The following is a 9,357-nucleotide window of genomic DNA, read 5'->3' as shown; positions in this document are numbered from 1 at the left end:
TGCGTGCCTCATCAGGACGTGTTTTTGTTGAGGGTCGCATTAGGCTGCAGGATAAAAGCATGTCATCGATAATATTTGTAGTATAAGTGAAGTGGCGGCTTTAGAGCTGGAGTCTATTGGTCCCTTGATACTGACCCGATTTTTGGCCCCAAGGCTCCATCATTAGCACCTGTCACTTAGCAGCTTTTCACCATCTCTCCGTGATCCTTGGCGCGTGATCAGCAGTTTCTGGAGGACAGCTGCTGCATTTCAGAAACTTTCTAGAGTAGGATTGTGGGATTCTAAAACTTCCGCTTCAGCAATTGCAGAGTGAAGCAGACTCCATCTAGAACATCTCAACTACTGTACGTCCTTTCATAGTTGATATTAGGGGCAGGGGGGTGGGGTGGTGGTGGCAAGTCTTAGATTTTGGTTTCATAAATGTTTATGTGCATGAGTTTTATATGAAAATCTGACAAAAGATGTACAATTTGTGGGTCACTGACGTGTTTATATGGAGTAGATAGATGGCATCCACATAGCATTTGCACAGTAGCTGCTCTGCTGGATTTAGGTATCTCTCCCTAAGTATGAAAAGCTAATTGCAGTAGTTACGTCATCATTCTGGGAATAGCAGAGAGTCTGGGGTCTGACCTCTCTCCTGTGTATCTTTGTGCATGTGTGTGGTCACTTCCAAATATACATTCCTATTTGGATTACACAGCAGAAAGACGAACAAGGGAGTTGATGGATCATTTATATTTAAGGGTTTGACATGTAGTTGATGGGACATATTTTTACCGATGTACGGGAAACGACATAGTTGTAGAAGTCGTTGGTGTACGGCTTAGGAACTGACACTAAGACAATTGAAAAAAATGTCAGAAAACCTCAGAACGTTCCTACCGGTGTTCGTGCAGAGACGGACACTTTTACGTCCTGGCACTTTGACATTAAAACCTGAGAGGATAGACAGGAGGACGAAAGCTCTCCCACGTGCATCCCACGCCTGCCACTCATGCTGTCAAAACTCACAAGTGGGTCCCACCTGAAGTAATGTGCACCGTGCAATTACAACAAGCATGGGAGTATTTCTGTAAGCCGTAATAATAGACAGTAGACCGAGTCTTTCCGCACATGTGCAGGTGCATATTCTAATGCGTGCTGTGCATGCATGCAAACCTGCGCGTGTGGTAAAATAGAGATAGTGAGCCCTGTCCCATAGCCCCCACCCTTCAACACAGAGGGGGGGATATTTTTCCAGTCTCATAGACGAGCATGCCTTGGTCTGAAAATAACCGTATCTGATCACAGCTTCACCCAAACAGGGAACTCTCCTTCCTCGTCACTCCCTCTTTTTGGCTCCCACTCTAAACTTTTGCCCTGTCTGTTGTTTTGTTGCTTCTCAGGCGTTAGACGGTGTAACGTCTGGAAATTAAAAGGAAGGGCTCGGAGTTGAGGAAGGAAAGAACAGGAGAGAAAAGAAGCCAAACAAAAAGAAACTCGGACTTGTGGCGCCTCATCTTTGTTTGAGCCTTCAGCAAGAAATCCTTCAACCTTCTGGTTTTATGAGGGTAAGAGTCTATATTTATTACTACAGTATTATTTTTTTCTTGATAAATTGTTTTTAGTAAGTAATGACCGTACTTTTTTAAATGGCAAAAACAGCAATATATTACATTTTTGTATTGTTGTTTTATTTTCTGCTGCATCATTTCTCTACCTGTCTATTCACCATGCAGAGTATTCTGGAATATTTGCACTTGACGTATTTGTCATCCAGCTAATGTCTACATTTACTTGTTTGGGAAATGTCATGCTTGACAAAAAAAAATGCCAGTTAAGACATCTAAATAGATTTTATAACCCTGTACAGCAATAGAGAATAGAGTTTATTTTTTTTCTGCCAAAACCAAAATTACAGATTACAAGTGAGCATTTTTTTTTTGTCGTTGTAAGTAAAAGTGGTCACAGGCGCTGTTGTCATAAAAATCTAAAATAGCATCAGCAAATGCCTCCTTTTTGAGAAAAAAAGAAATCCCCTACTGTTTCTATGAATATTTTGTAACACAAATGAACACAATTTAACTCTCTATATTTATAGTGAAATGCATTATGGGTAAATATTAAAAAGAACAAGAAAAAAGTGATACTGCCTTTTAGAACGTTCTAGCATCTCATGTCATTTAGGTATGCCCCAAAATCTCAACTTCCTCCTTGGCTGTTTTCACATACTTCCAGTGTCTTGTTACACCCGTTTTTCATGGTTTCTCATTTGCCATTCAACAAAAACCATGACTGCCATTAAAGCGGTCTCAAAGGTGTTGTGGAATGTCACCTTGACTGTAGGTGAACACAGAAAAGGGTAGTCCTCATTCTTTATGTGGCCTTCGGACATTGAAAGAAGCCTCAATTGTTGTCCTGTTCTATTTAGTCAGATAAATTGCAAAGCCCTGTTAAAAATGTCAAAATCCACATTGATTGGGGGACAGGCCAGTTTTAATTTCTAATATTTATTAACTTATTTCTTCTGTCTGAAGTTGAACAGAAAAGCAGATAAGTTGGATCTTATGTCAGAGCTTTTTGTGGAGTAGTAATGCTCAAAGTTTATCATTGAAAGCAATTAACTTAACAATTTGTCATTAGGACAGCCAAAATCATTCTCTCAATGGTTGTGGAAACATCTGTTATTTTCCAGGCGTTAAAATAAAAAATGACGTCAAATGTCAAAGATCCTGGATCTTCTTGGAAGTAGGAAGAGTCCTGTCCTGTGACGTCAAAAATGGTACCTCAGCTAATCGAGTTGCTGTTATCTTCAAGCTCAGCACTTAACACCGGTACCTGGAGAATCCAAACTATGTTTGGAGAATGTAATCTCTGCAAGTGCTGATAGCTGGTCTGCGTGCTTGGGCTGTTCATCAAACAGATCCAAAACAGTACTGTTCTTCTCTATGACCTCAAAAAAACAATCAGTACCCAGTAGAGCTAACCTGTTTTTATTAAAAAGTTATCCTCTTTTTCATGTGGTCAGTTCTATTGTTTTTTATTCCGACTTTTGTTCTTGACTTATTTTCTATCATTTGCCATTTCTTCAGTGACATCAGTGACATAATGCTAGATCACACGGCTCCTGAATCAGGTATTAGATGTTGTAGAATTGAATTCCTACTGTTGAGAATTGTCGTTAGAAAGCTAATTATCCTTGAAGTTCTAAGAAGTCTTGATGTATTTAATGAAGTTAGTGTCTGCTACACTATTCCATGAGCATCAAAATGATCGCAGACTATTAGTTTTGACATTCATTTTTTACAACTCAAGAATCTGTGATTTTTTTGGATATATTGCCTCCATGTAATTGCTCTTGCAAGTTGAATTGTGTGTGAAGCCTGGACATCAACTGCAATCTCAGTACTGTACTACATAGTTTGATTTGATAGTGTTTCATGAAAAATGCATAAACCAGTATTGCTTGTAGATCTGCTACTCAGTTGTGAGGAAATCTCTATACACTCCTTCAATCAGTTGTTTTATTTGCACAATATCTCTTGTACGCACCATGGACACGACAACAGTCCTCATGGGTCCATTTTAAGATCTAGGCAAAGAGCAAGATAACAAACTCCCCAACATGTCACATTGGATTCCATCTTCCACCGCTCCAGCTCTGACACACAGCACCAGAGCTTGTGTTACATAATTGCATTAGCGCTCTCAGGCCGATGGCTCTGCTCGTTAGCAGAGTTGTGATGCAATCTGCAGAACACATGGCCCTCTGTTGTTTGCGGCATGAGCAGAGAGCGGGCACGCAGGGTCAGCATGTTGACCCGCTCTATTCATTCTTAGAGACAGAGGGGGGTCTGCTAATGAGTGGCAAGGTTGAACAAACAAAGCTGATAACAGACACATTGTTGGAGGTAGCTGTTGTTCAACTAGTGGCAGTAATGTGCTGGTGGAACAGTTACAAGGCTCGGATGAAGCGTTTCCTCAAATCTGACCTACATCTAACAACAAGCTGCTTTGTACTTTTTGTGCAAAAGGAAGGTGCTAAGCAGTGTTCTGGAGAAAGACTGGATCAGTCCATTTGGAAATATCAGCACATCAAAGCAATTAAACCTTTGGCTTAAGCACAGTTTTGATGTTTCTGAGTGGCATGACAGAATTTTTTAAACCTAGTTTTAATTTTTTTCTTTTTATAAATTTCCTTACTTTCCCAAAACGCAGAAATCTAATAAAAAATAGAGATTTTTTTTTAAATTACAAATGCCTGACAGTAGAAGAAAGTAAAAGGGAAAGCTGGACAACTCCCTGTCAAATATCTGCTGTGTTCTCAGCTCAAATGACAATTCAGAAATAAAGACGAGAAAGGAAGATGTCACCTCAGCTGTCAAACAAATCTCAAAGAGAGCCCGAAGGGTTTTTTTCTATAATGACTTTCATCATAAATTGATAAAAGTCAAAAGGATAAAATTGCTTCTCTAACTCATGAATATTGCAATAAAATGAGATAAAAACAGATCCCCTAATGGCTGTGATTTGATAAAAGAAAAAGCCCAGCTTTGTCATTTAGTGCTGTCTAACATGTACCAATTTTAAATGGTGCTAATATTTTTATGACTTATAAATATTATCACATTTTGTATTGACATAACTTATAAAGCGCTTTTTTTTTTTTAAATCTTCCTTGAAGGCCCGAAGTGTTCTACAGTCATAGTCCCATTTACCCACTCACACACACATTCACTCTGCTGACAAACACCGGCGCCGACCTATAACCACCAGGAGTAATGTGGGGTTCAATGTCTTGCCCAAGGGCACTTCGACACATGGGCGGGCGGGCAAGGCCGGAACTGAACCTGCGATCTTCCAATCAGAAGTCAACTGTCCTACCTCTCCACCCCATATACCCAAGTCACCAATTCCCTCAATTTGGCCTCTCTGCTCTCTAATTTTACATTCTACACATTAATTCTACAATTTAACCATTTTGAATGTTTTTTTGTTACTATAGCCTCATGGTCAAATTTTATAGATGACCTACTGTATAACCAGCTTGTGCGGTGCATGGAAGCCTATAAGATACACTTTCACGTTTAAGCAGCTGGCTGTGAATCTCACTGTAAAAAAACGAAAAAGTAAGTATGTAAAATATATTCAGAGGATTAGCAACCCAGTAACGTTCAGCAAAAACGTGTTGCTGGAGCCACATTACTGCTTAAATTAAAAAAAGTAATAAAATATTTGAAATATTACTGTGGTTAATAGAGTACATTAATTAATGGCAGTAGATTAACACTTCTATGACACGTTTGGCACTTAAAAGAGGAGACAAATGTTACTGTAGTTATCACAAGTATGTGTTCATGATGATGATGGGCTAGAATGACCTGCAATACTAATGTAATATGTTGTGTGAGGAATCTTCAATCCAACTCCAATCATATTTTGATCTGTTAAGGGTGATCCTATTGGTATTCCCATTTCCCATTCCCATTTATTAAGATTATGATGGTCCAAAAAAATGTGTAAATCACTTTTTTTGGGTAGTCATAGATAATGTACTGCCTTTTTAAAATTCCTTTCATTTCAACTTATTCTGTCTATTAATTTTCCTAATATCAAGCACAGTGGGCAGTACTTAACACATAACCTTCATTCCTAAATCTTTTTTTCTGTCTCTTTTCCCACCACAAGTCTGCACTCCTCCACATTTTTGCCACAAAAATGCACCACTAAAATAACTTGGCTCCAGTTCAGTTATTGAAGAATGAAGCAGATCTAAAGTCTGCCTTTTAAGGATGGATCTTTAGTCCTCCTGTGAGTTTGATTTTTTTTCTTTTTTTGGAACTGCCAAAGCTGAAGTTCATGGCACATCTCCGGGGACATTTGACTACTACTCTTCAAAAAAAAAAAAAAAAAAAAAAACGACCAAAAAATAGAGATTTGCTTTCACTGATTCCAAAAGTTGGATTTTACCAAGTTTTTTGTTTTTGCGATCCTGATTGCTATAATTGAAAGTATCTCAGCACATCTGAACTTATCTTGTTCAGTTGAGATTTAAGATTATTCCACCCTGAATTCCATTTCAACAAATGCCTTACATAGAGATTTTTTTTTTTATTATTTTGTCTGACACATCTAAGGATGAAGACGTGGCTTTCTTTGACATGTTTAGATTGCTGGCCTGTAGTTTTTCTTGTAGGGTTTTTAAAATCTGAATAGAAACAAAAATCCAAATTCAAATGATGGATAAAGGAAGGCGGAAATAGCTTCATACACAGATGAGCAGGCATAGATATCTGTCACTCACTTGGGAAGTCCTTCTCTAAGGACCACAACCAGACAGAAAGGGATGTGGTCACTTGGAAAGACCTACTTTGTTTGTCCAGTGGGCATCACAGACAGCTAAAAGTGACACATCATAATGGGTAAGAAAGATTTCAGGGTAAACTTCATCTTTATCCCTTTAATTGCCTAACAAAACCAAAAAAAAAAAAAAAACCCTAGCATGTACCTGGACAACAAAAGGAACAGACTTTCTCTACCATATGAAATGCCTTTGTAATGACTTCTCTGTCTTTTAAGTCCTTAAATAGATTTGTTAAGGAGCTTAATCTGTTGACAACTTGTAAGTGTGCATCAGTCTCAGAGTGGCCTGTCCATGGTCAAGACCCCAGGGCCCATTATCTCCCCAGTGTCAACTCACTCTCCACTGACGGTTTTACTTTAAATAAACACAAAAGGAATTGTGTCTTATAATAGAAAAGTATTTGATCAAGTACAAAAATTAGGATGTATTTCGAAGCCTAGTTGCCGATACACTACAGTCTAAAAGACACGGACGTATATGAGATAATACATTTATAACAAAGATACACTTATCTTAGGATTTTTATTGTATTCAATGACAAATTGAGGTTGGTGCAGAAATGTGGACTAAGAATGGATGACAACAATGTTTTTAAGAATTAGGATTATCATCCACACATAAACCTGCTTCTGTCATTAGAAATTAAGTACGCACAAGACAAAATACTGCATTTATAGTCATTACCTTGACAGTACAAAGCTGCTAGCGTGGGAATAGGCTTTGTCTTGCAGGGTACGGGATGTTAGAAAAAAAAGTCTTAAGTAATCTGATTGAGGTTAGGTGGGATTTGTTTGCTTGTATTGTCTGTACCAGAGCAGCCTGAAGTGACTAATGGTATCCGGTCTAGCTTTTTCAGGGCATGTATAATGGTGTTTTTCTTTGTTATTCTCCTTGCCAACATCTGAACATTCTTTTAGTAAAGCCAGGCCAATTTAGTGCTTAATTCTCTTCATAGATGTGCTGTAATCCCTGTTTTTATGGTTCTCTGTAGGTGTTCCTTTACAATGTCTCTGGCGCAGGTTTCATATGGACTTTTTATATGAATTCATGGACCAATCTGAAAGATTTACATTTTCTGGACTATAGCAATATTTATATAATCAGTTTAAGTATACTTTTTATGGCTTTAAAAGAAATCTATGTTGTGAAAGGAAGTTAATCTGACAGTTTGTGGCTTTGAGATAGTTTTTCTGAGATTGTTATGGTCAAGCTTCCTAACCAAGCGAGAGTCTAATCAGTCATGTCAAAGCATTTTAGGACTCATAATCCAGCCGTTCTCTGAGTTCCTCAACTGGCTAAAGTGGCTTGATGGTCTTGAGGTTGGAGTTGACCAGGATTTCTTGGACTTCTTTACTCAGTTGTGTATTTTGCATCTCCTCAGCCAGACAGCCAGTGATTATAAACATTGCCAGTTTCCTCAGTGGTCAACTTAAATTGCAGGCATGAGATAAACCACAGAAAATAAAAATAAAATGCACTCAAGAAAAACTTGACCCTTATAAAGTGCACTGGCCTTCAAAATGATCATGAGATCTGACAAAGTTGTTTCATGTCTGATATTTGAGAATCCTTTTTTTACTTACTTTATCAGAGGAATAGTAGATTTCAAAGTATTTATTGACGCTTAAGCCTGCTGCTTTGCTTCTAAATAATACAGTAAGCAATTTTCTCAAGCACTTGCTGAATATTAATGGAAAATCTCTCCCCATACGGTAAATGTGCATAATAAAGTGCATGCAACCCATCCACTAGACTTCAGAGGGAGTTGCTCAGTTTTTGTCTAAAGCCAGTGGATCCAAAGCTAGAAAGCCTGAAGCCTTTTTCTTCCCGTGCCTTGCCTTAGCAGAACGCCATGGTCACAGCTGCTGTGTCGCCGCTGATCTGTCCCAGAGAAACATGATGCTGCCTATAATCTGACCATCATTTGGACGCAGACAGCTTGCGACGCCAGAGCCATGATTTACCAGTCTGTGTGTGAAGTGTGTGTCTACATGGGTGTGTGCGTGTGTGTGGTCGAGTATTACTTATAATATGGGGATCTAAATCTGTTTACACGCTCTCGTTGTGGGAACTTGGCTTCCTTTTGGAGTCAGAAGCAAATCCTCAAATTGTAAATCATATCCTGAAGGATGGAAATATTTTATGATTAGTTAAGAAGAAAAAAAAATAAAAACAACTGGTTGCATTAAATCTGAAGAAGGCAAATAGTGTTACTTTCCCAGAAAGCATATCTACACACACACAGACAGTTATGTGGGTGTCTTGTGTCTTATTGACAGATTTATGAGGGCATACAGTGGGTTGGGGGAAGATGTCTTCAGGGAAAGAGTCCATCACTGGATGTCAACTTGCCGAACAAGTTGTATCCCATCTCATCACTGTCGACTGCGCCTGCTAACCCTTGTGGAGTGATAGAAAATCACACGGTACTAAGAGGGCATATTAATTAGCAGAGAAGGTTGAAGTATGAGGACACTGAAATAATGTTCCAAAACATTCACTACTCTCACTACTGCCTAAATTTGCACACTCCCTTTATTATTTTCTGCACATGTACAATTTGCACAATTTGCTCTTGTTTTTATTGTATATTATTTTTTTCCTTATTTTTTGTAAATACTGCTTTTTTGTCTGTATATGCCTGATGCTGCAACAGCCTAATTTCCCAACCTGGGATGAATAAAGTATTTCTATTCTATTCTATTATTCTATTCAAAATACAATATTAGTGTTTGTTAATGCTGGTCCTCATCAACCCCCTTCTTGTGTTTTTTTATTGTTTTATTTCCTGCTCAAAATACTCTTTGTAGAGCATGGTGATGAGCTCAATCAGGTGTGTCTAGGAAGTGGTTATTGCTAATACGTTTGCAAAATCGGGGGACACTGAGATACTGTTTGATCCTGTTAGGACCTTTCTTTGTGGAGTTTGCCCTAGCCATGAGTGTTAGAGCATGTGGTTTTGTGACCCTGCGACAGACAACCAACTTGTCTAGGGTGTACCGTGTCTTCAC

The 9,357-nt window shown here is 38.5% G+C and overlaps 1 protein-coding gene across 11 annotated transcripts in view; it reads left to right on the top strand.

The window, feature by feature from the left end:
• Positions 1-9,357, top strand: part of sorbs2a (sorbin and SH3 domain containing 2a) — a gene marked incomplete at its 5' end in the record, with an annotated part of 44,994 nt that overhangs the window by 3,177 nt on the left and 32,460 nt on the right. For all 11 annotated transcript variants that reach the window (XM_036212033.1, XM_036212039.1, XM_036212036.1 and 8 more), the window contains 1 exon segment: positions 1,389-1,553.

The sequence above is a fragment of the Oryzias melastigma genome, linkage group LG1 (assembly GCF_002922805.2).
Source record: "Oryzias melastigma strain HK-1 linkage group LG1, ASM292280v2, whole genome shotgun sequence".
In the NCBI taxonomy this organism is placed as follows: Eukaryota; Metazoa; Chordata; class Actinopteri; order Beloniformes; family Adrianichthyidae; genus Oryzias; species Oryzias melastigma.
The sequence above is the reverse complement of the archived record's forward strand: the minus strand, read 5'-3'. Positions and strand labels throughout refer to the sequence as shown.